The sequence below is a fragment of the Myxocyprinus asiaticus genome, chromosome 22 (genome assembly GCF_019703515.2).
Source record: "Myxocyprinus asiaticus isolate MX2 ecotype Aquarium Trade chromosome 22, UBuf_Myxa_2, whole genome shotgun sequence".
Classification (NCBI taxonomy): Eukaryota; Metazoa; Chordata; class Actinopteri; order Cypriniformes; family Catostomidae; genus Myxocyprinus; species Myxocyprinus asiaticus.
The window spans coordinates 33,607,417-33,620,985 of record NC_059365.1 but is presented as its reverse complement, the minus strand read 5'-3'; the positions used below and the strand labels follow the sequence as shown (position 1 = coordinate 33,620,985).

The following is a 13,569-nucleotide window of genomic DNA, read 5'->3' as shown; positions in this document are numbered from 1 at the left end:
TTAGGGCTTAAGTTCTAAGTCTAAGGAACAAGAACATGTAAATGTGCTTTGTAATGTGTTCTAGAGATCAGTTTTTGTTCCAAGGAGCTAGGACCATCCTGAGCCGATACTGAGGTTTCCGTAAACAGCTGTATAACCAAAATTTGTCGTATGCCATGACACAAAGATGGCCATCGTGGTTAAACCAAGTAAAATAAAAATACAAATCTGGTGGTTTTGCAACACCAGTACATAGAGGTAAACACTCAAAAAATAAATAAATAAATAACAGTCAAGCAACCTGTATTGAACCACTTGAGATGGACTGACCCTTAAAGGGATAGTTCACACATAAATACAAATTCTGCCATCATTTACTCAGCCTTGTACTGTTCCAAATCCATAAGACTCACAAAAGGAGATGTTAGGTAGAATGTAAGGGATTGACAGCCTCAGTCCCCATATAATTTAATGAGTTAATTATTACTGAGGCTGTAAGTCCCTTAAATCTCCTTTTGTGTTCCATGACAGAACAACATGAGGGTGAGATAATGATAACAGAATTTACATTTTTGGGTGAACTATTCTTTTAACTATCATCTAGACGTGTCTGTGTATGATATGGTTGTCAATTTAAATCTATACATTGACTGTCAGAGATATATGTCTTGTAACATACCCGTGGCCCTCTCTCGTTGTCTTTCTCTGCTTGCCGTCTCATCTGCTCTAGAGCTGCATGAGTGTTGAGATACAGTAGCATAGGCGTATCTTTTGAGATGTAAGCCACCTATATTCGTGTGGGAGAGACATGTTTAAATTCATTATACATCCCCTGCAGTCCAGACCGCTGCTATCTGACCTCTCTCACCTCTGTCTTGCCTGTGAGTGAAACACTGCAGCCTTGCCAAGTGAACACAGCGACTTTAGAGCCTGACCCAAAGTTGTACTTCTTATTCTTGTTCAGTTCGGAACCGAACACCTCTGCCATACCAGACAACAGCTCGAGATGGACTCGTTCTCCTGCTTCGATCTCGAAGCGCAGTTCAGTCTCCTTCTCCAGGTCGAAGCGTGTCCCTGCTCCAGCACTGCCCGACGAGCTTAAGCCTTCCTCGGCTGACTTTTCTGGGGATTCTGCGGTCATGGCTATAATAGAGCAAGAACTAAGATGATCAGAATATGTTCAGATATGTTATATCATGTTCATTAGCGTTGTTTACTGTTTTGTTAGCTACTTGTAATCCATATGTGTCACTAATTAGTGTGCTATACACCTGTTGGAACTGGTTCCCTGTGTGGTATACTGAGTGTTTAATAAGACTTTACACATAAGTGGCACTGTGTTATAGGTACTGTTAGATTGCTCCTGTTAGCCTGTCGATATAATTAAATTAACTGTGGTCTGGCTTTTATCAGGCTTTTCTTTTATCAAAGCATCACACCACAGTGATGAAGACGTGTCGCGTGTAGATGACATCATCTTCTTCTTCTTCTTCTTCTTCTTCTTGCTGTTTTACGGCGGTTCGCAAACCCATTGGTGCATTACCGCCACCTATCTCCCATTTGGACCATCGACACTCTATTTACAAACACAGTACCTACACCACCCTATCTATTTTCACACCTAATTTCCTAACCCCGTTTGGGCTGCAGCTTCAGCTGGCGCTGCGTGGTCAGCTCCTCCAGCTTCCACACGTAGCCCCTAAAAAATAAAAATCCTTTAACCTTATATTCGATTAACTAGTCCAGAACTTTCCAGATATTTCATCACTATAGATTTTTTATTACTTCCTATTTGTGGATTTAACACATTCTTTAATGTAAGCTGTTCTCCCTTTACTGCTTAACTCTCCTATTACTCTCTTTCTTTCCACTCAATATCTCCTACACTGAACAATTACATGCTCCACCGACTCACTGACTCCACACAATTCACAAAATCCTGTTGGATGTTTCCCTATTGAGTATAATGTACTTGTAACTGGTCCTGCTTGACCCGCTCCAAGCAAGATTTGAACTGGGGTCTCCGGCACAGGAGGCAGGCACGCTAACGAGGAGGCTAAAGGCTACAGTCTCTAACGTCAGTCGCTAGTGCACCTCTTGAGGCCAGGGGAGTGAGGTATACACACTACACAGCTACCTACCAGCTGGCTAACTTTACACTCACCCCCCTAAACCTCACTACCATCCAGTTCACGGCACCAATGTAACTGGTCCTGCTCGACCCACTCCAAGCGAGATTCGAACTGGGGTCTCCGGCATGGGAGGCGGGCGCGCTAACGGAGCGGCAAAAGGCTACAGCCTCTAGCGTCAATCGCTAGTGCGCCTCTTGAGGCCAGAGGAGTGAGGTTTACACACTTCACAGCTACCTACCAGCTGGCTAACATTACATACTGTTCAGCCCTGTATGACCCAAACTTAGTCTTGTTATTATATTCTCTCCTTCTCCCTCCTGATAACCTACCCTTTCTTACTGCTGGTTGAATTGCATACAAATATCTGCCTTTTTATTTCATTACCCCATTGCTGTTGCCATATGTTATTAATATTCTTTTTGATTATTGATTTTTATCTCTGATCTACTAAAAGACACTTGGATATCCACTGTTCCCCTTTCTAATGCCTTCTTAGCCAATGTATCCGCCTCTTCATTTCATTTCAACCCCACATGCGCAGGAAACCACAAAAACTGAACATGCACAGTACTGTGCAAAAGTTTTAGGCACTTGTGAAAAATATCATATAGTGAGGATGTCTTCAAAAATAATGACACAAATAGTTTTCATTTATCACTTAATGTCATACAAAGTCCAGTTAACATAAAAAAAGCTAAATCAATATTTGGTATGACCACCTTTGCCTTTAAAACAGCACCAATTCTCCTAGGTACACCTGGACACAGTTTTTCTTGGTTTTTCTGTCTCTTTATGTAATCTCAGATTGACACAATGTTCAGTGGGGGGCTTTGTGGGGGCCATGACATCTGTTGCAGGGCTCCCTGTTCTTCTATTCTTATCTTTTCTATTTGCAAAAGTAATGTTTGGGAGTCTAACATTTCTATGTCCTATTGACACACTAAAGCTGAAAATATAAATAACCATCTTATGTGCCTAAGACTTTTGCACAGCACTCTATATTATTCTGCAGTAATTAATATAAATCCTGAAGAATATCTATTACCAAATCCTGTCTTGTAACTGATTGCTGGCCACTTAGACTTAAAAGGTATGAGCAGAGTCTGAGCATATGTTTACACATTGAGCTCTAACTTCACTTACCCACTTTACTGCCATCATTATAGCAATCATTTCTCCAGTAAACACAGATAAATAATCTGATATACTACTTATCCTAGACACTTTCAACTTTGAATTGTGTATGCAACCCCTACGTGACCATTTTTTGGATCTTTTGAAGCATCTGTGAAATTGTGTGTGAAATCCCCATATCTCAAACCCACATACTCCCTAACCTTATACACATCTGATTCACTATGTCCTTCATTTTGTCTTATTTCTAATAGAGTTAGATCAAAATTGGGCTGTGGCATGACCCATAACGGTACTGGTAGCATAGTTAATATTGATGCATATCAATACTCCTCTAATCCCATATCTTTAACTAAATCTCCAATAACCCAACCAATACTGGTGCATTTACTTTTTCCATTTTCCCAACTAGGACTCACTACCTTTTTTGTAGGGTGATTTCCACTTTGGCCCCCTAAGTTTGCCCAATACGACCCCATTAACTGCTGTCTTATTAATTGTAGAGGCATTTCACCCATTTCAACTTGAAGAGCTGAAACTGGAGATGTTAAATATACTCCACAGCAGATTCTTAAAGTCAAGTCAAGTCAAATTTATTTGTATAGCGCCTTTCACAACACACATCGTTTCAAAGCAGCTTTACAGAAGATCAGGCATTAACAGAAGATAAAACTGTAATATGAATAATGTCTTAGAGTCATCATTGTGTAGTTTGATAAAAAACAATTGTGAATTGTTTAAAATAAGTAATTAAATAATAATTGTATTTATAATCCCAGTGAGCAAGCCGAAGCCGACTGTGGCAAGGAACACAAAACTCCATAAGATGTTGGTTAATGGAGAAAAATAACCCTGGGAGAAACCAGGCTCACTGTGAGGGCCAGTTCTCCTCTGGCTAATATCATGAATATAATGCCAATATTACTTATGTATAGTGCAAGTCATGGTTTAAAATTATTAAACTAAGTAAGTGTTAATGGTCAGTGTTGAAAACAAATATTTTGTATGAACTGTAAGGTTAATGACTAATGTCTTTGAAGTTCATCCTGGATTAACTGCAGAAGTTCACATAGATGCAATTGTCCTTGTTAGTTGGCTGATGAAGGGTTTTGTTGGCAATTAATTGATAGTGTTTGTATTCCATTTCAAGAGTATAGTCCATCATTAGACTGAGGTGATGTAGGCAGAGATCAGTTAGGTTCATTGCAGTTCAACCTGGCCGGTAATTTCGGTGAGGTCTATCCTAAGTCCAAGGTTCAGTCTATGGCATTTGAAGTATCCCATGTTTTATGGTTGGCATTGGCATCAGTTCATCCTCTGAAGTCCATCGTAATAGACTGAAGTGATGTTTGGCTGGCACTGGCTGCTATTAGTCATCATCACTCAGAGACACGTAGAAGTGGAGTCCAACACCAAGCAGGAACGGAGCAGGATCTGGCTGGTTCTGGTGACCTCAGTATAGGAGTCCCGAGGTTGAGACAGGGAAACAAATAAAATAATATTAGCATAGATGCCATTCAATTTATTGCAGAGTTATACGTAGCTCATGATCACCGTTTCTGATTCCGGCAGACCTAACTAAAGCAGCCTAATTGTGAGTTGAGAGATACATTAGGTGTATGCCTGGCTAAATAGATGAGTCTTTAGTCTAGACTTAAACTGAGTGAGTGTGTCTGCATCTTGAACAGTGTTAGGGAGACTATTCCATAGTTTAGGAGCCAAATATGAAAAGGATCTACCTCCTTTTGTGGATTTTTATATTTTAGGAACTATTAACATGCCAGAATTTGTGATTGTAATGAACGTGATGGAATATAGTGTGGTAGAAGGTCACTTAAGTACTGCATAGCTAGACCATTCAAAGCTTTGTACGTAGTTAACAGAATTTTAAAATTAATACGAAATTTAACAGGTAGCCAATGTAACGACTATAAAATGGGGCTAATATGATCATATTTCTTGGTTCTCATCAGCATTCCGGCTGCTGCATTTTGAACCAATTGAAGTTTATTTATTGAACTTGCTGGACATCCTCCCAGTAATGCATTACAATAATCTAGTCTTGAGGTCATGAACGCATGAATTAGTTTTTCAGCATCAGCAACAGAGAGCATTTGACGTAATTTAGCAATATTTCTTAGGTGGGAGAATGCTGTTCTACAAACATTGGTAATTTGATTTTCAAAGGACAGATTAGTATTAAATATAACACCTAAGTTCTTCGCTGTTGAAGACGATGTAACAGTACATCCATCGAGAGTCAAATTATATTTTAGCGGCTTGTTTTTAGAGGTTTTTGGTCCAATAATTAGTACCTCTGTTTTGTCGGAATTGAGTAGAAGGAAATTTCTGGCCATCCAATCTTTTATTTCATTGATACACTCTGCTAATTTGGAGAATTGTTAAATCTCATCAGGTTTTGAAGAAATATAAAGTTGGGTATCGTCGGTATAACAGTGGAAACTTATTCCATGATTCCTGATAATATCTCCCAGGGGAAGCATATACAAGTAGAAAAACAGAGGCCCTAAAACTGATCCCTGTGGCACTCCATACTTCACTTTTGTTTGATTTGACAATTCCTCATTTACACATATAAAGTGGTAGCGGTCTGCTAAATAGGACCTAAACCATGCTAATGCAACTCCACAAATGCCAACATAATTCTCTAGCCTATTCAAGAGAATGTTGTGATCTATCATGTCGAATGCAGCACTAAGATCTAAAAGCACTAGAAGTGAAATGCAGTTGCGATCAGATGATAAGAGCAAGTCATTTGTAACTCTGATAAGTGCAGTCTCTGTACTGTGATGAGGCCTAAATCCTGACTGAAATTGTTCATATATACTATTTCTCAGTAGAAATTAACATATTTGGGAGGACACTACTTTTTCTAGTATTTTCAACATAAACGGGAGATTTGAAATCGGTCTATAATTAGCCAGTTCTCCAGAATCATGTTGTGGCTTCTTAATAAGCAGTTTGATAACTGCCATTTTAAAGTTTCTTGGGACATGTCCTAAGGATAGCGAGGAGTTAATAATATTAAGAAGAGGTTCTGAGATTACTGGGAATACCTCTTTTAAGAGTTTAGTTGGTATTGGATCTAACAAACATATTGTGGCTTTTGATAAGTTTTGTTAGCTCTTCATAACCTATGACAGCAAAGGGTTGAAATTGCACATGAGGAAAATTATGAGACACTGTTTTCTGAGGTAAAGTTTTAAAGTTTGAGACTGAATTCTGTCCAGTTTAATTAACTGAGTTTTACTTGCTGATCCATATACAATACAACCATAGTCAGTACAGTCCATATCATTGATGTATTTGTAGTCTTTAATGCCATTCTATCTGCTCCCCTTATTTGACCTGACACACACCTCATTACGTTCAGTATTCTCTTGCATTTCCCAACCATCTTATCTACATGTACTCTCCACGTTAATCTGCTATCAAACAATAAACCCAAAAATCTTACTATGGATACACGTTCTAATTCTTTTTTATATAATTTTAATTTTATTTCCATATTCTTTGTCTTATTAGTAAAAAGGTTAATTGCTGTCTTTTCTGCTGAAAACTTGAATCCCTCCTTTATGGACCATTCCTCTACTTTATTTAATGTAGACTGCATCTTCTTCACTTTATACTCTATATTTCTTCCTTTATACCAAAGAGCCCCATCATCAGCAAACAATGACTTACTAATTGTTATATCTACCTTTGAAAAAACATAATTTATCATAATGATAAACAATAGAGGACTTATTACACTACCTTGAGGTGTTCCATTATCCACCACCCCACTAGAGGTTATGGCTACCCCAGTCTTCACCCTAATTCAATTAAAAACTCTTTTATCCAGTTGTACATTCCTCCTCCTATACCCATCCTCACTAATTTTATTAATAATCCCTCTTTCCATAACATAGCAAATGCCTTTTCTATGTCAAAAAATACAGCAATTACACATTCTTTATTAATAAATGCCTTTCTTATATCAGCCTCTACCGATATCATTGGATCCAGTGTCCCTCGCCCACACCTAAACCCACTCTGTTATGGAAAGAAGAAATTTATTTTTCTAAATAATATGTCAGTCTATCAGTAACCATTCTTTCCATTATTTTACACAGATGGGATGTTAAAGCTATCGGGCAATAGTTTGTGGGGATGTAGATGACATCACACAATGCTGACGGTTTTGAGTCTGAAAACAATTTTTTAATTTTTTTTTTGGAAAACACTCATTTGTTGTGCTTATTTTAAATTATTTATGTCTATTTTATTTTATTTACTAAATTGTATGTGTATATATATATATATATATGTGTATGTAAACTTCTGATCCACTGGGAATGTGATGAAAGAAATAAAGCTGAAATAAATCATTCTCTCTACTATTATTCTAACATTTCACATTCTTAAAATAAAGTAGTGATCCTAACTGACCTAAGACAGGGAATGGTTTCTACGATTATATGTCAGAAATTGTGAAAAACTGAGTTTAAATGTATTTGGCTAAGGTGTATGTGAACTTCAGACTTCAACTGTATATATATATATATATATATATATATATATATATATATATATATATATATATATATATATATATATAAGTTGTGTGTATTCTTTGTTTTTTGTTTGTTTTTGTTTTTTTATTTACTTTTCACCTCCTGGCTGTTGGTGTTTTGTACTGTTATTTGGATAATTGTTCCTCTATATTGTAATTATATTTTTTCAATCTCAGTCTCTTGGAAAGACAATGTTCAGACAGGAACCCTGATCATAATGGAAATGCCCCATATTAAAAACATTAATATATTAATAAATCTTAAATTACTGTTACATGTGATTTGATGCTTGAAAGTCTCACGGGTAACTGTGAGGGCAAAAAAGCCCTATCTGTGCACTCTGTCATTAAATATCGGGTATATTTGGAAACAACAAATATCAAATGTTTTATTGTTAAAGAGTGACACAATACTATTCTAACTTTTGATGTGAATTGTCTTTGAATGTACAAGTTTTTTAAGTCTGTAAGAAGTAGTTTTTTACCAGCTTATCTGATCATTGTGACAAACCCCCAGTATTTACAGAAATAATCAATCAATGTGTTTTTAAGTGACTAATTCTCATACTTTTACATTTACACTTAAAAAAAAAAAAAAAAACCCATGGGAGAAGGAGCTTACATCTTTGTAGAGAAAAGGATGTGTGAATTATACACACCTAATGTAATAAATGTTTTTTAAGACTCTAAAACATGTCAATGAGGTGAGATTTTACATCATCAGCTTCAACCGAATATTGTACGAGTGTACAAAACACTTTCCGTACCAATGGGTGGCGCACCCAGTCCTCCAGACTTTCATCTCAACACACTTAACGCGCCACACTTTACTGCATGCTTTTCAGCAATGGCTTCTCGAGCCAAATCAGGTATGTGAATATTCTGAAATATCATCCCATCCTGTTATTCAATAACAGATATCAAGATGAGGCTCTAAAGTTTACCAGCTATGATAAATGTTCAGGCTGTTCACCTGATATCTAAATGTTGCGTTGCACTAGAACAGATCGTAGTGGTTTAATCTGTTGTGTGCTGGATTTTACTTTTCCAAATTGAGATTTGCACAGATTACGCTTTGTTTTGCATAAGTCGAATATGGTATTCTTGTCCAAAGTCAATTTTAAATAAGACTGAATAAATCCATGTGGTTGTTTGAGGTCACGCCTCAAAATCTCCGATTGTGTCACCTTAAGGAACGCAAGTAAATACATCAATCTTTTGTGCATGTCAAGGGTTCATCATTGCAAAACTTTAAAGAAATGGTTCACCCAAAAATGAAAAATCTCTCATCATTTACTCACCCTAATTCCATCCCAGATGTATAACTTTCTTCTGCAGAACACAAATACACATTTTCAGATCTGTAGATCCTCACAATGCAATTGACCAAATGGTGACCTGCATTTTGAAGCTCCAGAAAGTAGCATAAAAGTAATACATACGACTCCAGTTGTTAAATCCATATCTTCAGAAGTGAAATGAAGGTGTGGGTGAGAAACAGATAAATATTTAAGTCATTTTTTACTATCAATTCTCCTTCCTGCCCAGTAGGTGGCGATATGCATGAAGAATGTTAAAGTGGAGATTGATAGTTAAAAATGACTTAAATAGTGATCTGTTTCTCACCCACACCTATCATATCGTTTCTGAAGACTTGGATTTAACCACTGGAGTCGTATGTATTACTTTTATGCTGCCTTTATGTGCTTTTTGAGCTTAAACATTTGGTCACCATTCACTTGCATTGTGAGGACTTACAGAACTGAGATAGTCTTCTAAAAATCTTTGTGTTCAGCTGAAGAAAGAAAGTCATACACATTTGAGATGACATGAAGGTGAGCAAATGATGAGAGAATTTTCATTTTTGGGTGAACAATTCCTTTAAGCGCTGTGGTTCATTTTGTGAATATACAGGTCGTGGCCGGAAGCGCAAGGTTGAAGTGCATGCAGAAGAAGCTGCAGTAGAGGAGAAGAAAGAAAAGCTTGGAGTTGCGAAGGAAGAGGACGAAACAGGTCACAGGGTGATCATCGAGCACTGGTGAGGGCACAAAGAGACAAAACAGTGTTTTTTTGTCGTCTAACAGTCTAATATGGGCAGTGCACTGCACTTAGATTAGGATAAATAAATATTTTGGAAGTCTTGTAAAATACAAAAAAATTTCATGAACAGAGAACAGTTTAGACTCAGAAAATAACCAGGGCAAAAATGCCAGTGAAAGTGACTAAAATGCCCTAGAGATTTAAAATGTGCATGTAGAAAAGTCCTTTTTTTGATCATTTTATCATGTACCACTTGATATAATTCATAATATTATAGGCCTGTCAAGTCACTGTCTTAGTGCCAATTGTTAAATGTTTAGCTATATAAATAAAGTGGGTTTGGATATACCCTTTTTTTTTTTTTTTTAAAGTGACATATCGACACCATCAGATTCAGTTAATGAAAAAAAAATTTTTTGGCCACATTTGACTGCATTTGTTCCTAGATGCGTAATAATTAAGCGTATACAAAAACAATAATAAATAATGATTCACCTTCATTGATTCATTGTTCTTTTTCAACAGTTTATTGTTCTTTATTCAAGTTCAAATTCGTATTCAATTTCAAGTTCTTAATGCCTTATCCCAAAAACAACATATTACAAAAACAGTCACTGAGGACTTTATTTGGAACACAGTGGTCCTAATAAACTGCCCGATGTGGTCTTCTGTTGTATTCCATCCACCTCAAGTTTCGACGTGTTGTGCATTCTGAGATACTATTCAGATCACTACAATTGTACAGAGTGGTTATCTGAGTTACCATAGACTTTCTGTCAGCTCGAACCAGTCTGGCCATTCTCTGTTGACCTCTCTCATCAAAAAGGCATTTTCACCCAGAGAACTGCTGCTCACTAGATGTTTTTTGTTTCTGGCACCATTTTGAATAAATTCTAGAGACTGTTGTGCATGAAAATCCCTGGAGATCAGCAGTTACAGAAATACTCAAACCAGCCCATCTGGCACCAACAATCATGCCATGCTTCAAATCACTGAGATCACATTTTGTCCCCATTCTGCTGGTTGATGTGAACATTAACTGAAGCTCCTGACCCGCATCTGCATGATTTTAAACATTACACAGCTGGCACTCGATTGGCTGATTAGATAATCACATGAATAAGTAGGTGTACAGGTCTTCCTAATAAAGTGTCCAGTGAGTGTTTATATAAAAGAAAATATAAAAAACCAACAATGAAAAAAAAAAGTAGCTTAAATTAACTCACATTTTTTATGTAGCATCTAACATATTCACTGGAAAATTATATATTTTTGATGTTCATATTCTGCTTGAAAATGTGTATTATAAAAAGTGCTACACAAATAAAAATGACTATTCTAACTATTAATGTGATATTTTTCAGCAAAAGCTGACGCGTCTACGGGCGGAATGCTGAAAGTGTGCGCGAGGCACTTGCGGCTTCTCACCCTGAACTTTGTGTGGTGCTCAATCCGCAGAAACCTCGACGGAACAGCTTTGAGGTCACACTGATGGAGGGGGACAAAGGTACGACTGCCATGGGTATTGGTCCAGACTTTATCTAGAAATGTTACTCTAAACATCATGGAAGAGTAGTAAAGGTAGAAATTTCATGGATGTCTCAAGTATTGTTTCCTGACTCTGCCTCTTACATGTATTATTTCTTCTTTCATCTATGTTTGTATCTCTATCTATCCCTCTTTCTCCTGTGTAGAGGTTGTTTTGTGGACTGGCATTAAGAAGGGTCCTCCTCGCAAGCTGAAGTTCCCTGATCCTGCTGAAGTGTTGACGGCCCTGAAGGAAGTTCTGAAGAGCAAGTAGAGGTAGGACAGATGTGAGAGATGCATCTGTTGCTATTAAAATGTTCTAACATATCATAGCTCTCTAAACATTTTTCTCTGTTCTTATTTTCTCCCTTTAGTCAACCATCTTCCTGGAAACTGGATGCATAATGATGTAAATGGACTAATGGGAAAACCACCCTGTCTATTTTCTGATGATCAGCTCTAGTGTCCTGTACTGGATAATTGACCTCGCCTTGTTTTTATTTCTGTTAAGCTCTCAAACCTATTGCTCATGTTCACAAAATTTGTTTTAGATTGCTATTACCTTTCTCTGTAATTTTGTTGAAGTTTGGTAAATCACCTTTTTACTGTTTGATTTAATACAAATAAAGCTAGTGTGTTTCTCCCTTTAATATGAATATGCATGTGCTTATTGCTTTTGTAGGGTGTTCTCTTCAAAAATATCTGGAAGAGGGTCTCGCAATATACATAAATGGATGGCGAAAACATTGACCTGTTTCAAAAGGAAAAAAAGAAAAAGATTTTGTACCTAAATGTCTAGCACTCAATGAGTAAATGATGTAGTGTTCCATTCACAATTGCCCTAAAACTTAAATAAGGATCATTATAATTTATTTTTTTTAGTTTTCAAGCTTACATTATTGTGTGTTGAAAAGCTTTGAATAGATAAAACCCATGAAGCTTTCTTTAATGAACTTTTAAGCATTGTCACATGCAGCACAACCATCTACTGTTCTTGATGAGAATCAGCCATTTTCTTTTCAGGACAGATTTCCCAATAAAGGTTTTTATCACAATAAGCAGTAATAAGGGCTTGTTTCCAAATGTATTGTTACAAATGCTGGTGGTGGATAAAAAGTTAAGCACTGCACGCAGATGTGTGATCTTATACTTGTGTGGCAAACCTAAGATTACACTGACAAATAAATCACTTAAAGTAACTTTGCTGAGGTTATTGGTGAATTGTGAGGTGCTTGGAAGCTCTCCGTCTGTTGGTTAAGTGTGCACTTTTATTATTATGATTTGGGTCACAAATGATGAGACTTATCAATTTGGTATAGAACTGAAGAACTAGATCTGCACACTGATATACTATTCCCTTTTACTGATTTAAAAACAACAACAACGTTTCAATCAAAATTATTTTTGTCAGGCCTCTTACTATCTATTTAGTAGTCAGGGTTGGGGAGTAACGGAATACATGTATCCGGATTACGCATTTAAAATAAAAAAAAATATTGTATTTTAAACACAATCTGTATTTCAACAACTCTTCATCATAGGTCTTCTAAGATCTCTCTTTTGTTTTTTGTTTTTCCAAGGCATGGTCCATGCTTTGCAAAAAAGAGATCTCAGAAGACCTATGATCAAAAATTGTTGCTTTGCATAAAGCTGGAAAGGGTTACAAAGTTAACTTGAAGAGATTAGATATTCATCTGTCCACAGTTAGACAAACTGTCTATAAAATGATTTAATACTGTGGCTACTCTCCCTAGAAGTGGCCGTCCAGCCAAGATGACTCAAGGGATGCTCAGTGAGGTAAAAACCAGAGTGACAGTTAAAGTCTTGAAGGAATCATTGGAACTGGTTAACATCTCTGTTCATGAGTCTACTATACAGAAAACATTAAATAGGGAGAAGGAAGCCGCTGCTGTCCAACAAAAACATTGCTGCGTGGCTGAAGTTTGCCAAAGACCACCTTGACACTCCACAATGCTACTGGGAAAAATATTTGTGGACTGATGAAACCAAAGTTTAATTGTTTGGGAAGAACATGCAGCACTACGTATGACGTAAAAAGGGCACGATGGAGGGAGCATCATGATTTAGGGCTGCTTTGCTGTTTCAGGGCCTGGACCGCTTGCCATCATCGAGGGGAAAATGTATTCCCAAGTTTATCAAGATATCCTACAGGAGAATTTC

At 37.0% G+C, this 13,569-nt stretch overlaps 1 protein-coding gene and 1 pseudogene across 2 annotated transcripts in view; one reads left to right on the top strand and one right to left on the bottom strand.

The window, feature by feature from the left end:
• LOC127413116 (palmitoyltransferase ZDHHC5-B-like) overlaps positions 1–1,445 on the bottom strand; it is a 32,390-nt gene extending 30,945 nt beyond the window's left edge. The window contains exons 1-3 of one of the 2 annotated variants that reach the window (XR_007892545.1): positions 1,251–1,445; positions 848–1,122; positions 659–766 (exon numbers count right to left, since the gene is read on the bottom strand). The gene's annotated coding sequence lies outside the window, so the exon portion shown is untranslated. Of the gene's footprint in view, positions 1–658; positions 767–847 lie in introns of both variants that reach the window. The other variant, XR_007892546.1, reaches the window with a different exon arrangement.
• Positions 1,446–8,594: 7,149 nt separating this feature from the next.
• Positions 8,595–12,038, top strand: LOC127412879 (selenoprotein H-like; annotated as a pseudogene).
• Positions 12,039–13,569: the final 1,531 nt, after the last annotated feature.